The sequence below is a fragment of the Lolium rigidum genome, chromosome 4 (assembly GCF_022539505.1).
Source record: "Lolium rigidum isolate FL_2022 chromosome 4, APGP_CSIRO_Lrig_0.1, whole genome shotgun sequence".
Taxonomy (NCBI): Eukaryota; Viridiplantae; Streptophyta; class Magnoliopsida; order Poales; family Poaceae; genus Lolium; species Lolium rigidum.
Window position 1 is genome coordinate 184652599 of NC_061511.1, and position 16062 is coordinate 184668660.

The 16062-nt window shown below is 41.6% G+C and overlaps 2 long non-coding RNA genes across 6 annotated transcripts; both read left to right on the top strand.

Moving 5' to 3' along the window:
- The first annotated feature begins 993 nt into the window (after nt 1-993).
- LOC124706565 lies at nt 994-2680 on the top strand. The gene is made up of 3 exons (XR_007004478.1): nt 994-1102; nt 1692-1957; nt 2585-2680. It is a non-coding gene; the product is annotated as an uncharacterized LOC124706565 (long non-coding RNA).
- Nucleotides 2681-2755: 75 nt separating this feature from the next.
- Nucleotides 2756-14840, top strand: LOC124706563. 5 transcript variants are annotated; one of them, XR_007004474.1, is made up of 14 exons: nt 2756-2805; nt 3009-3270; nt 3942-4051; nt 4583-4803; nt 5434-5536; nt 5618-5835; nt 6957-7242; nt 7464-7727; nt 9286-9364; nt 9459-9600; nt 12108-12201; nt 12403-12641; nt 13148-13191; nt 14439-14840. It is a non-coding gene; the product is annotated as an uncharacterized LOC124706563 (long non-coding RNA). The 5 variants fall into 5 exon arrangements; XR_007004473.1 differs by having other exon boundaries at nt 3945-4051; XR_007004476.1 differs by having other exon boundaries at nt 3945-4051; nt 12116-12201.
- Nucleotides 14841-16062: the final 1222 nt, after the last annotated feature.

A 16062-nucleotide genomic window follows, 5' to 3' on the forward strand; every position in this document is an offset into this window, starting at 1 on the left:
GAAAAACACTGCTGATATGCGGGGGATCGAGCCCACACTTCCTCCGTGTGCACGACCTTCGATGCGAGGCCATCATGTGATCATCATACCCTTGGCCCTACCTACCAACCGTTCCTCCTTATTTGCTCGCCATGGCGCCCGCTCACGCACCAGTGCCACCATGACCGCTCCCAAATCACACTCGTTCTCTCGCCCCATCCCTCACGCACACATCCGGCCATGACCGCGCCCAAACCAACACAGTCGCATCCTGACCACGCAGCGCCACCGCGACCCACAAGCTTGAGCTCTAGCCCGCCGCCTACATGCAATGACGGTCACTTTGATTGCATACCTATTACCTATGAAAAAAAGCAAAAAAGACCCGGAATTTTAGGGCAAGATAATGCAGGAATATTCCAACAAGAGGGAGGAGGGGGCGGCAAATTTGGGCTCAAACGCATGGCGCGAGGCGAAATTTTGGTTAAGACCTAACTAAATGCGCTGCGCATGGCTTGATCTGAATTGCCCTAAATTTTGGTTAAGACCTAACTAACGCGTGACGGTAAATCTGGTTAAGTACCAGCCCCACCGAAACCGAAACCCTCCTCTCGTCCCAGCGCTCCTCCCCAAATTCGCCGGCGGCGCCGCCGCCGCTCCTCCCCTCGATGGTGCCTCGTCTCCCCCACCTCCGGCGTGCCCCTCCTCCCATCCGCCGCCCCTTTCTCCGCCACCAGTGCGCCAGAGCAGATCGTACACCGCCGCCATATCCCTTCCCGGAGCACCCAACATCAAGGGAGGCGCCCCGTCCCGCCTCCTCCCCGCAGCGATCCACATCGAGGGAGGCGCGAGAGGATCCGCCTCGACCTCTCGATCGGCCCTGTGGCCGGTGGCCTACGAGCTCCACGCGTGTGGGTGGCCTGCGGATGCGACCGGGTCGGCGCGACGGTGTCTTTCCGCGACGTCCGTAACGGCGGACGACGGGAGTGACGCTGGAGCTCGCGGCGGCGCAGGAATGGAGGCGCGGTGGACCTGCTGCCGTCGGCAACATCTCCGGCTCACTGCTGCCGCCACGACTCCGTCATGCTCCTGCCGGGCACCTCCTCTAACTTGCTGCAGCCCCGTGAGCCCCCTCTCCTCCATGCTGTCCTTCTATTTTTTTTTTTTGTTTCTTTTTATCACGTTGAGTGTGCTAGCAGTGGAGAAACATGCATTGTGTGCCATGGCGCTCTAGGTTGTGATGTCATGTATGGCACACGATGGGCCCATCAAAAAAATGTATGGCACGAGGATTGCTTGGAGTAGTGCACAAGTCTGCGGGAAATCTTCTTTCTTTTCTCGTCCTGGTCGCTCCTCTTAGTGTTGGTTGGAGCCGGTCAGCACTACACCCGTGACTAATAAATAGCTTAACCGCATGTTTCTATCCATTCCATCTTATTTCGTGTATTAGTGACTAGATCTTCATCCCCGACAAACTGAAGTATCCAGAATCTTTGTGAAAGCGTGCTTACTGACTTCTGGTAGAATGAGCTCATTCTGGTAGCTTTCTCTTTGCTTAAGAATCACATTCTTGTTCCAGTTAAGTGCATATTACTTTCTCATTGATTCAGTACTTGTTCTACTAGCAATTCATCTGTTAAGTGCATGTCTAGTTGTTTGTGTATCCTTGAGAATTCCCGAAGCTAAACTCTATTTATGCTTTTCTGTTTGAGGTGTTCGTTGACTAACTTCAACTTGGCATGATGATGTGGGTGGCTGTTGCGGTGGAACGAAGCCCCATCGAATGAAGGTTTCCAAGTCTCCCCTTGCTTGGGAGCAACTTTGCATCGGGGTATTGCTTGCTAGCCACAGAGCATGGTGGCCATGACGGCGACGGCAAGGCACCCTAGCACCAGCAGCCGAAGAGGCTGGAGCCGGCACTCTAGATGGAGGACCTTCTCCATGTCTTCGATCTCCCCCGTCAAGCTCACACGACATGGTAAGCTCCTGATCTGTTCTCCTATCCATGTTTAGACCTAAAAATGTAAGATTTCAGCTTGTTTAGGCTTGTGCTCGTGCAGATAAGGAGAAGGGCTTGGTGATGCTCAGTTTCATGTCTTTAATTGGATTAGGGTTAATGGTTGTAGTTCTATTTAGGTGTTAGTGGTTTCTAGCTTCTGCTAAATATTTTGGCTACAGTGCCTGTATATACATATTATGATCACATAAATAGATTTTTTCATATATTGGAATCTGTCCAGTTCCTTGTGTGGAAGAACAAGCAAGCAAAATTGTTCCTTTTGAGCTCTGCATGAGTATTTGCTCAAGCTGAATGTCTGTAAGATGTGTTAATAACTATACTGCACTATATTTCAACTTTGCAGTCCTTGTCCCGGTTACGCTGCACTTTGTTGTGTTATTGTTTGCATCTGCATATTTGTAACATATTAACTGGAAATTGCATTTCTTTTAGTTTGAATCTTCTCAACATTTTGTATTTGCAAGTTTATCGTGGTAAATTAGCCACTTGTTGTGTCTCTTGTAACTAAACTCGCTTCTCTACGTAGTGAAAAGATATGTGCTAAGCTTATGCGTGTTCTGACTTTTTTGGGGGTTTTATTGTCAGGTCTCTCATATTCAAGATTAAGTTCCCGATTTCTAGAGAAGAAAGAACGAGTGCTTCACTAATGAACGTAGTCTGGAACTTCTCAAATTAAAGGCAAGTATATTTTTTCTTAAAGTTCTCTGTTCAGATGCTTATATGCATCCTTAACTGGGGTTTTCCCTACACACACAGAAACAGCCCCAAAGTTACTACAGATAAAATAACAATGGCGCGCAAATTTGGTAAGTTATTGGACATTCTTTCTCAGGCCATGTTTAAAGGTTTGTTTGTAGAAGTAAATTGGTGAAGCCTGAGATGTTGTCAATTCTAGCATGTTTCTTAACATACCTATCAAATTTGAGCACATGTTAGTATATTTTCTGGAAGTTCTCAGTTCAGATGCTCGATGAAAAGATATTCTAAGCATCTGTCCATCCGGTTGCAGCAGGTATGGGCGAGCTGATGTGAAGAGGCGGAGAGGTTGAGTGGCAGGAGTTGCATGGCTCGACGGCCGGTGTTGACCATTTACATTGGCGCTCTCTTGCCGGTGACGACGACCAACGGCGCCACCACACCGTGCGCCCTCCTGCTCAGGTCTTCCCGTCACCTCGATCGAGAGGGCACCCCTGCCCCGGCCTAGCTGCAGGAAAACACAAGGCTGTCATTGTTGTTGTATGAGTTCGTCGACACACTTCTGCCATTTGGAGGTATAAATCCATCGTTCCATTTTTTGTGTGGTATTCAAGTGTTGTTTGTGCAAAGCACCTACCAGATGATGTACTTTCCATATTGTTTACTTCGTAGCCTGTTCTGAGCTTTGCTATAATAAATCTTTGTTTAGCATGTTTTCATCATTGCGATATTAAATCCTTGTTCAGCGTCCACTTGCCATATGATATTAAATAAGTGGTCAACATCCCTTATGATATAAGGATTTATTTATTCATAAAACCTAGTAGGTGGTCATTCTATTTATGCTTCTGATTAGTATGTTACTCATGCAGTTTTTGATGTTAGTGAGCTCTCTTCTTTTTGCACCTAACTAGTTAACTAGACTGAAATGATCAACTTTCTGTTTTAGCGAGGAGCGTAGTTTTGTGCTGTCAGCCATAGTGTTACAGATTTAACATGGCAGGAGCTAGTTTTAGGTGTTCAGTACTTGATGCATACAATGATTAGCTTTGTTAATCTGTACATACATTTGATCCTTTGCTGAATGTCGTGCCTTCGTATCTTAAATGGGAAGTAATAACGCAGTTTGCCTTTCTAGATGATTCGTACATATTTCTTTCACTTGTGGCAGCTAGCTTCAGTAGCTAGTTAATTTCATTATGTTACAAAGTTTGCTGATACTATTTGCTGTCTAATCTTTCTTAAGCAGCTGGAGGAGTGGATGGGTCAGAAAGATAGGTGGGCAAGTTCTCGGAGCAGTACACCCGCTGGTCCAGCATCACCTTTTCCTGCTCTGCCACCTCGTTTGTCGTGAAGGTCCCGTTCCTGTTTCAGTTCCTCTTTTGTGGATTCTAGTCTCATGTTTCTCTAGCTGCAGGTTTAATTTTTCAGATACAAATAGACCCCTTTTCTTGCTTATTATGGGGTCAACTAATCCCTCTTGTTTCAGTTTTATATTTACTTTGTGTAGTTATTCCGCTAAATGTGTGAATCAGGGAAACATCAATAATTATAGTACTTGGCTGAGTGTCTGGTTCTCCATGTAGAAGATTGCAATTGCAAGTGAAAAAAATAATAATGTCTCATAACTTTTCTTTCTCAGAAAGTAGTTATTCCACTGAAAATTTTCTTAGTGATTGGTTCCATATATCTTACAAATTGCGATGCAAGTGAAAAGTATAATATTTCTTTGCTTTCCCTTCCAGAATGTAGCTATCCAATCGATTTTAGTTCAGAACTACTATTATTAGCTTATAAAGTTGAAGAAGCATGCAAACATATATGGTGTGAAACAACATCCACGTATGGTAGTTTGTCATAGTTCCTGACATATTATTGCAAAAGCAGGTTCTGAAGAATGGTGATGAGGTGAAGTTGCACAGGAATGCTTTGGGTGTCTTGCAAGCTCCTAATCTAGCTGAGAATATTTGTACCTGCCCAGTGGAGTTTCTGCTGGTGCTACCGACATCAACTACGACCTGCTGCCCATGCCTTCGTTGACGGGGATGTCTCCTACAGCACTGCGTCCCCAATCGGCGTGCCACAGAAGATCTTGCTTTCTACCTCGGGTACTCCCTATTTTCCTTGGGCAGCTCGATGTATATGTATGCGTTGAGTGCGAATGAGGCTCCTGCACCGAAATATCGATTTTGTTTACTACCTTGATCTGATGTTTGGGCAAATCTAATGCTTTTGAATTATTGAAGATGCGATGCTTTATAAAGTTGTTAATTGTCCTTGTATGCAATATGTAGTGCTGTACTGAACTCAAACTATGCTTTGTCACACTTTGTAAAGAACAAGTCTTGGTATTTGTTTTGTTTGGTGTCAGCAAACCAATTAACATTTAAATGCTATAGAGAGGTTAAGCAGCTGTGAATGACAATATACACCCTGTGCTTCTGCCAGCGGCGTCGACTACTTGTGTTGTAGTAATGCATTTGTACTAGCAGCAACTGCTTGCATCTATCTTGTACCTTTATATTTTGCTGCTGTTTTCAGTAAGATGAACTCTGTTTGCTGCCTTATTGATGCATGTGCTGTTAGATTACCAGGTTTTGAATTAACATTATCATTTTATGAATGTATATATCATTTAGAGGTTACCATGCTCTCAATTTACATGATCATTTGTTGTGTATATATCATGTAGATCATTTGCTGAATATATATCATCTTATTGTCTAACTTTTGTTTAGTTTGTACTATATCATGGTTCTTCAGGAGAAGGACCTGGATGTTCACACTGAGAAGGGCATACAACATAACCAGAAGGTCACCTTCCATGGAGAAGATGAAGCGGTATGCTTGTTCAATCTATCATAGTGTGTACTACTTGTAGCGCTTTGATGTCCACAAATTTACGGTCTGGTTTGTTTTCAGCCTGATACTGTTAACGGAGACATTGTATTCGTCATCCAGTAGAAGGAACTCCTGAAGTTCAAAAGAAAGGGCAATGGTCTCTTCTATGAGCACACCTTGTCTCTCACTGAAGCTCTTTGTGTGTTTCAACTTGAGTCAGCTGCTCATTAAGTTAAACCCTGGTGACCCACATCTGTGGACGACGGTTGCCGTGCTGACTGGCTTTGTCTTCAAGAAAGGTAGCACTTGTGCATTTATTGTGTCTGTTTCAATTAATGGGATGTGATCAAATAACATATTCATTTCATTCTTTTGGTTCATATTAATTATTTGGAAATTGGTCATCTAAACTTGTTAGTCAAAATTGTTTAAAACCTGACACCATGTGAATCATTCTTATGGCTCATTCATTAAAGTGTGTTAGTGTTGCCCTTTATCTCATGTTAGTTGCCATTTGATCTGATTTGCAAGATTTGATTCTATTTTGAGTTCCTGAATACAAGCATTGGTATGTTTGCATGTTTGCCAAGTATTGTTCGTTGGATGCTAAAGCCTGAGCTCGTGGATATTAAACTGCATGCATACTGTTGATGGTCACCACCGTCCATGGGATGCTGTGTTAGGACGATGCATGTGAGACCAATTCCTCAATTTGCTGCAGGGATTTCTAGCTGCAGAAAATATTTTTGGAAGAAGCAATGCAACTGTTTGTCATGTTTGGTTGCAAATCAGTTTATTTTCATGTTTCTAGGTTGGCACTGGCTTGAAGCTGGTACGGGGATGCATAGCTCCTGGTTTGGTTTGACAGTACTGCCATCTAGTGTGTTTGGCAAACTAGGGGATCAAGTATGAATTTTCTAAGTTGTGCTCTCTGGTACTAGTAGGTGCAAGCTAGAACTAGATATTTTATCTTATCAGGTTCGTGAGAAAATAGTGGTGATATGTTTCTTCCAACACGGAATATTCTGTCTTGAATAAATAAGTTCCAGCTAGCTCGTTTTGTCTTGTACCTTTTGGTTCTATGAGATGTGTAAAGAAATTAGTGAAAAATGAAGCGAGGAAACATCGATGGGAAAAACATCTTAGAAGTGTTAATAGACACTGGATGCCAACTGATCTTAATCATGTGATTATATTTGTAAGTGTTGCCTTGTAAGAATATACATATAATAATTGTTAAAATACATCTTAGACTAATCTGATTCTGGACAAAAGGTGCTATCAATATCAAAACAAGTCTTATCCTGGAGTGGGGTGCCTCTTGTTTGCCTTGTAGACAATGTGCTATATGTCACGTTCTGCTGCTAGATGATGTATCACAATCCTTAAATGTATCTTCATTTTTTATTTATTTTTGCAGTGCCTGTATGGTGGTGCTCCAAAGGGCCCTCAGCTTAGAGATCTTCAGCTTGGGGCAGATATTGTGATGATATTCTGGAGATGATGAAGCTGAACGCATGCTTGACATTGGTTTTGAGCCACAAACATGGAGGATTGTGGATGAGATTCCTCGTTGCAGACAGACTCTGATGTACACTGCCACTTGGCCAAAAGAGGTTACAAAGATATCTGGTGATTATTGAGAGATCCTGTCCAGATCAATATTGGAAGCATCGATGAACTTGCTGACAACAAATCCATCACAGGTAATCCTTATGGCTGTATTCTTGTTTGATTGCCATACTGGATGCTTTCCTTGTTGTATTATCTCTTATAGTGGCTACTGCCAATTGGTGCTCAGTATCGTAATAATGTTTAGTTGTTTGGAAAAAGGAATTCTAGGACACCCAACTGTAGTATATTGCATTTGTAGGCTATTTCTTCTGGATGGTCCATTTACAAGTTTCACCGTTGTGTATGGATGCAGTATGTAGAGATGGTTCCATCAATGGATAAGCAACACCGTTTGGAGCAGATTTTTAGAGCTGAAGAAAGGGGTTCAAAGATCATTATATTTTGCTCAACAGAGAAAATATGTGACCAGCCTTCTCGTGGCAGTGTCATTGTCTTGGTGGTTCACACGGTGATAAATTACAGTTACCATATTCTCAATCAATTTTGGACTGGTCATGTTCTAGTACTAGTAGCCACTGATGTCGAGGATGGATGATGCTATCAACTTACTCTTGGTGTGCGTACTTGCACTTCAACATTTAATCATTTATTATCTTCATCACTTTGGAAGGCTGTCCAGGGTCTGGGGTTGCCGCTGCCCATGTGTAATGGCATTAGTCGACATTTTGACATCTATTGCCTATTTTTCTGATGTCATGTCCGTGTAGAAGTATTTCCAAGAAAGCCGATATTTGCACTAAATTATTCATGATCAGACTCTTATAGTTTTGCTTGTTTGATATTTTTTGTCTTCCTCTATTATGTTTCCTTAAAACTTGACCTTCTTACTTGTGGTATCTTCAGTTAACATTCTTTGTAACTTACTTAATTAGACTCCTTTAGCACTGTACTCTAAAACACTGAATCACAAGTCTTTGACTTTAAGATGCTATATGCCCAGTTCAGCCCTGTTGAGCACTTTTCGCTCATTATTTATGTGTACTCTGTTTCTAAACTCTAAAATCAACCTTTCCCAGTCTTCATTTAGGTGTAATCTTTTGGTATAAGCATGACTATTAATATCCTTAAGGAGTGAGTACCTGCTCCATAAAAAGACCATCAGTGACCAAATAAGACATTAATGGTACCTGATCTTATTCATTGGCAACTCATTCTTACATTGATTAATTGTTTTAATTTGCGGGGCCGTGGTAGTGTTGTTACTGGACGTGTCGAACTGGGGACAATTAAGACTGTTGACCTGTGTTGAGATATTTGGTTTATAGGAGGTAAATTAGAACCCTGTTTGTCCTTTTAATGCCTGATAAATGTTCCCGAGCGATGCTGGTCTGCAACAACAACAACAATAACAAAGCCTTTTTCCCAAACAAGTTGGGTTAGGCTAGATATGCCCAGCAGATAAAAAGGAAGCCAACTATTCTGGTCTATTGTTTTTTTTGTTGCATGAATTGGTAGTAGAATCCGGTGGCCTTCTTTGACCAACACTCCACTGTTTATATCATGTCCATAGACTTGAGCAGCTTCATGCAATTGTTTTGAATTGACGCAAAAATTTAGATACATAATATAGTAAATCTTGGTGAAGTTGCATCCGAGACTATGCATTGTAGGTCTTACATATTTGTTCAGCCATATGTACTATGCACACAAGAGTTAGTGTGTTTTATATGTAACACGTGGTAGAAACTAGTGGCATTAGTTTCCTAATGGTCCACAAAAGGTTGTTACCTGTTATGTTGCTACCTTGATCTATCATCCCCAGTAGCTTATCCATGGTCTCATCCTGGAAAGTATGGTGGGTCATCTCCTCTAGTGCTTTCCAGAACACATATATGAGGGTCTCGCCAAAATTATTTTACCTATACTTGTCGGGTTTCAAAGTCCGATGGATGCAGATGTGTAGGCTCCATTATAAGTTTTATTTGAGGCTTAAATTTGATTTTAAATCTGTTTCATTTACTCTTTGTATTTTCCTTAATGATAATAAGAAGAGAAACCTATTGGTAGGTGCCTCTTTTTATTGTATGACGCGCCAATGCTTTTGTGCATCATGTTCACAGAAAAGATTTTGTAATATTATTCATACTCAGTGATTCTTTTCATTGTCTTTGCAGTTTTAAGGCAAGCACCTGTCCAAGGCATGGTATTTATTTGTTGCCACTGGCTTGTTGATTTTTGCTGGTTCTGGCCTATGTAAGTGAACTCTTTTTTCGTTCCATGCGTTCTAGAAGTACATGACAATGTCACCAAAAAATCGTCTTTAACAATATTATCTCTTTGGCTGCAGGGATCCCAGCGTTGTGCCTTCGAATTCATGTAATGCCGCTATGAAGCAGCTTCAGACATTAGCTCAGGAGCCTCATCGATGCAGAGCAGTGAACAGCTCCCAGTGCTTTTGGTTTATTCTGTGCCCTTTATCTACCTGCCAGGTCAGATTCGTGCAATAATTAATGTTCTGTGCCATGATGTCTATGTTGCGTAATTAGACAATATTCACCGCTATTTTTGGTTACAGGTTAGTCATAGACCTCCAACCATACTATGATAGTGCTTGATATTTTCACCACCTCTATGATTGAATGTTACTGTTGAGAAAATCACCATCTCATTGCTGTGAGCGCTTGATGTTTTGAACATGTTCTGTCCATTTGAGAAACTACCTGATGGCTTAGCCTGACAAACATTTTTTTGGTCCCTCCAATCCCAATTAATTGACTCCACTTTGTCTAAATACGGATGTACCTAGATGCGTTTGTTGACTAGATACATTCGTATCTAGACAAAGTGGAGTCAATTAATTTGGATCGGAGGGACTAAAAGTTAAATCAATGCCTTTGAGGAATGCAATAACCTAACATCATCTCTGTCTACAAAGGGTCTTGTTTGTTTTCGTTCAAGAATTCTGTAGTCCTTCAGATATCTAGTTACGAAGATGGACAGGATTATGATTAGGAAAAATGTTGAGAAATCATCCCACTAATGTTATGTTATAGAATCTACTCTTTTTTCAGCATATACGCAAAGTAAAACCACCGAAAGACTAATTCACTTAAGAGTTGCCACTTCATTACCCTAGTGTTTAGTGTTGCTCAATGCTACTGCTTAATTATAGGTCTGCTCACTAACCTGAATGGTTGGAGTCCTTTTTCTCTTGTTACTTATTGGGTTTCAAAATATGGTAAAAACATATCTGCAGGATCCACAATGAGGTTTATTTGAGTCTTTATTTTCCTGTTACTTGCTGGGTTTCAAAGTATGGTGGCTTTATATTTGCAATATCCATTTTGGGTTTTATTCGAGTCATAAATATGCAAGTTAAAATCCACTTTTACTTATTGTTTACACATATATGAAAGGGGAAATCTTGTGATATACTTGTTATTAGGTACCTTAGGGGCGGAGGCAGGGGGGGGCGAGCAGGGGCTAGACCCCCCCCCCCCCCCCAATGGTTCGCCCCCCTCAATGTTGTACAGCAGGTATTAGTAGCTATGCTAGTATACATACGTGCTAATTGGCCGGAGATAATTACTGGACTAATTAGACTATGCTTAATTGGATTTGCGTGGAAACAAGTAGCAGCCCAATAGCCCATCGGCTGAAGCCATAGTGGCCTGCATCTGAAGTTGTTTTGCCACACCAAACGTTTGCCCACGATCGGAGATCCTTCTTCTCTGCGTCTAGCTGCTAGGGCGTATGCCTGCCGCCGCCGCCGCTTGCCGATCGCCATCCAGAGAGGCAACGGGACCAAACCAGGATTTGGCCGCGGCGCTAGCAGTCCAGCGTTCCCTCCTGTCCTCCTGTCGTATTTTCCGCTGTGCCATCAGCCCATCACCGCATCAAAACTGTTCATGCCGTCAGTTACTGTAAGTATTCTATGTTGTCAAACCTAGCATTCTTGTAGCTACTAGCTTCCAGTTTTATTTGACGAATTAATGGATTACAAGCTCCCAGTTTTGCCTTATTAGCGCACTTACATGATAATAACTGAGATCATTAATTTGGTGTGTTTTTCTTTATATATTGCGATGCCTCAAATATGTAGAGGAAAACAACAACAATCATAAAGTCCTTTTACAAGCCAATTGCTTCAATCTCCAGCATTCATACTGTTGAGATTATCAACTTGTTCAACAAGTGGTGCATATCTAATGTAATTTTTGGCTTTCTTTCTATTGCCAAACATGTTTTGATAAAATATTATTATTTTTATATGTGCCGCAAACGTTTTGTTTCAATAATGGTGAGTAGAAAATCATCAAAAATGTGCTTGGGATGCACCATACAGTTTTCACTGACGGCGAAACATATGTCATTATATAGTCCTATATTAATGCTAGCCTTTTTTTAGAAGACATGCCTAAAAGGCTTTCCTACTAATTATGGCATTTAAAAATCAACATGTTTTAATGTCATTTTTTTGTGTGATCATTGTCTCTTCGCCCCCCTATACTCAAATCCTGGCTCCGCCCCTCCGTACCTTCTGAGTTTTGTTTGTCTAATGTGTCATCGCTCTCTACATCTTGTTCACTCTTAAACAGAGCTGTCATGAATTGTTGAGCTTTTTCTTAGACCTCGTGTATCTTTTGCTTTCTGCTTTGTATACAACCAAGTCATCTCAATACTCGCTGATGCAGTTAAAGCGTGCGCAACAGAGATTGTCAAACACAAGGAGAGTTAGCGAAAAAGGCACCAACAACATCATTTAATGAATTTTAATTTCTTCTTTGTATCATATATATCTCCAGTATGGCAATATACATGCTTAGCTTGCTATTTCAAAATTTTCGTTTCTTCTTTGTATCATATGTACCTCCTGGTTATAGAGATATGCTGCTGGTTATATTCTACAATGTGCTTCTATATATCTATCTTGCTGTTGTTTAAAATATGCTCGTACATTGCAAGTACTTGATACTGATGCCATTTATTCATGTAGGTGAACAGACCGCCGCAAGCTCTGGAGCATGCCTGTACTTTGTCGAGACCTTCCCATGCTCTCATACTTCCTTTTTGGTGAACTCTTGGATCAGGTAAATTCTTGGTTTCTTCTTTTTTACTCTACTTGCTCTTTGATACAATGGCCACCAAGCCATAGTTGTTTTGTGCTCCGGACATTGAGCCTATAACTTACTGGTTTGGTTTAGTGTTGGTAATATGGCTAGGATTTGGTTTTGCGTTTTAATCATGATTCAAAGGATGTCATAAAAGTGAAACGATTTGGGTTAATTCAGGTACATGAAGTCGAACAAGGACTACCCTAGGATTGTCGCCCAGCTTGGCAGCGTGGGTCTCTCTGAGCTCCTGCTGGTGGTTGCCCGGGCTGTTGCTACTGGCGTCCACCTGGAGCTGGCTATGTCCGCTGGCCAACCCTCAACTTAGACTACATCTGCCTCTCTACCGTGCGATGGTGGCAAGTTCACTGCGGTGCAACCGTGGCAGCGGTGGCTTCTTCGTCGACACCATGGTTTAGGTGAGTTTCTGGTTCTGCCCTTCCTGAAAGCAAATGAATTGAGTGCAAGGCAGCTGACCGTTCTTGCTGTAAGTACCTATTTTTCCTTCTTGGCATTGATAAGTTTTCTATACTTCGATACAGACATATGTTGTTTTTCTGGAAATAAAAATGTCCAATATCCGGTCTTGATTTGTTTTTAGTGTTTATATATTTGTGAAACTGATGTGAATAGGTAAAACATTAGATGGTTCATGGTTGATTTCCTTATAACATTGTGTCTGAATTTAGTGGGTTTTGTCTTGCAATGCTTTCACCGAGCTCTGCAGTTTGTAAAGTTGGGAGATATCTTCGAAATGTTCATTTTAATTCTGCTACCTGTTGTGCTTTGCATGTCTTGTATAATTACTCCTTGCACACACAAGGTGTATGTGTACATGCATGCGGGCCATGAATCATGATGGGATCTTTTGTACAGGATGACATACTTGCACAAATTAAGTGATTGGATCTATGTTTGTTGGCAGGTTTGCATGGTAGATGGCATGCTCTCAAGATACCACCCACATTAGTGAGTTGAGCTTGCTTCTGCTACATCTTAATTATTTTCGTGCTTGCATTGTATGTCTTGATCACTTGCTTTTGATCCTCGAATTGATCTGAAATTTTAGTCAAATATCTGTTCACCATCCAAATTCTATTTCTTCATGATCTTCAATTTTGACTTTGTTTACAATTAATGTTTGATTGGACGGTGATTCCTTGCGATGCATGTTATGCCTGAACTGGAGAATGTCCAGACCTCTAAGCTGATTTATTTGCCTTATCCAGGTTTTCTGGCTAGTTCCTGGTGTTCTGTAAGAATGAAAGTCTAGGAAGCAGGACACACTGGGTTGTTTGCTCACACTTGGTTGTATTTCTTCATTATTCGTGTACATTAGATCTAGGAATTGATGCCCCTTTGCTGTGCTATTCTACCTTTCTTCTTAAATCTGGAGCTTGTGTTGCCTGCAGCTTCTGTCGATATGCTTTCAGTATGATCTTTTTGCACACATCTTGACCAGTAAAATTCTTTGGATTTTATTGGACTGGACTTTGTTGAACTTGGACATCAATAGGACAAGATCCAACCAGGCCGGTTACACTTTGGATCTGATAATTGGATAGCCCAATATTCAATGGACTTACGTTGGCTTGTTCTCACGTAGCTTAAGATAGCCATGGCCGTGCCACACAACATGGACAGTTGGCTCCGTATCTAGTGCTCCATCATTCCCGCATATGTTCGCACCGTCGGACTACCTAGTATTTACTCTAATTGGACTGGATGGATTTGGATATTGTGAAGTTAAACCTGGACTGGATCTGGATCTGGCTATGTTGGGGTGGACATTAGGACTTCGGTCCAGTCCAGGTTTACTTACCATGCATATCTTTTATGTTCTACCCCTTGTTTTAATGAAACTATGTTGCGCTGATGGTACTTCTGCTCGGATGATGCAATCTTGTAGTCTTCTCGTCAAAATAAATTTATTGAATCGGAGAAATGGCTAATCTAATGCAATAATTAGGTTTGGTCATCAGATTTGAAACCTCATGCAATCTTGTAGTCTTCTCGTCAAAATAAATTTATTGAATCGGAGAAATGGCTAATCTAATGCAAGAATTAGGTTTGGTCATCAGATTTGAAACCTCGACAACAATTGCCAATTGAATTGTGTTAAAAGATTGTCTCAGTCCATTAGACTGGTCAAGGATGTATTGCACTGTTATCTGCAGCTACACTTTTTCAAGGTTTCTTGGTTTATTGGCGTGCAGGTGATAGGATGTGCATGCAGCAGGTTGCTGTGGCCCATCTCGTGAAGGGGAGGAGTTGAGCTGGAGATCCGGCCGGACATGCTTTCTTTGTTGATTTCATTGACGCAGTGCCGTGTTCACTGCCTGTTAGGTTAATAATTAGTTGCCTGTGGACTGCTGTCCTTGTTTGGCCTGGAGCATCTACGTGGACAGAAGGTCCTTTTTTTATGTAATGTTGGTATTAGAAATTTCTTCGGCTGATCGTATTCAACCTAGAGGGAGAGACCGATGTGGGTTCTTTGTATGCCAAAACTGAGAGAATTAACATTTCACAATGTTGAGAGATGCACATACTGCTTGTTTTGTTTTCTTCTTCATTGCTGTATTGATGTAGAATCGACACATTTTTGAATGTGTGGAACATAAAACATATACTTGCTTAGAAATAGTTTCCATTCCATCTCAAGTAGACATGTGCTTTGTTGTGTATTAAGCTTTGGCTCATGAGCCGATTGCTATTCTGTATAAGAAGACTTAAACTTAGTAAAAAATCAAGCTTGAATAGTTTGGCCAATTTAGGTGGTACAATATTTCGCTGCACATTGAGATCGGCTTGATACATCCGTGACACATACATAGACAATGACATGGTTTTCACGGGTTGCCTTGAATCTTTCACCGAATCAATCCTGTGCTGTGGGCTTCCACTAACACATGGAGGGGCGTGAATTAGACATTTTATTTACGGAATGAACGAGTAGGTGGTATCCAGTGCATTTCGTGGCCAGGACGCTTATCAGGCTCGGTATGATGCATCTGTGTCAATAGGCATTTGCATGGTTTCCGTGAATCAATCCGCCGCGTTGGCTTCCGCTAACATCGGAAGGGACTCTGATTTGATTTCAGGAGTAGTTATTAGGGGAGAAGAAATTATGGGTAATTAATAAGCGCGGGAGAATCGGCAGCCCCGCTCCTCCTCACGGATCTGGGGCACATCCGTATCTATGTGTTGTGCTTTCTTTGTAATTAATGTAATGAAGAGTTGTATTGAAACTAAATTAGCGGGAGGGAGATGAGAAAACTGGCGCTAATGGAGCCCAAAAACTTCGAACTGAAAGTGATTGCCATGGCCATTACTTTGTTCCTTATCGAGGAGAGGGGAGCACCATATTTATGGACGGAGGGAGTAGATGAAAACGCAAGGCACGAGGTCGTTAAGCAAACCATACAAAGGAAATTATTCCATGAACAAGAACAATTTGCTGCATCAATTATTCCGTGTAAACGAAAGCTCTCGCAAATCACGGTATTGATAGTTGTATATACACTTCTAATAATGAGAGCAGTTGCTGATTTTAGGGGATTGACCCGCTCCTAATTTTGGCTGGATAGACTATTTGAAGTAGGGAATGTTTCGTGGTCATGTCGTTATATCATATTAGGAAAAACTAACCAGCATGGGTGATCCGTGGCACAATACTCCTCCACCCTCCATCATCTCCATCTCCTCCTTCCAAACAAGTGGAACAAATAAGTTATTATTAGGCCCATAATAACCGCAGGAAAATCAATCGCCAGCGCCTAATTTCGAACGAAAACAGCAGCGGCAACCGGTGGAGACGAAAAAGTGGCGCCAAGTTTGAAA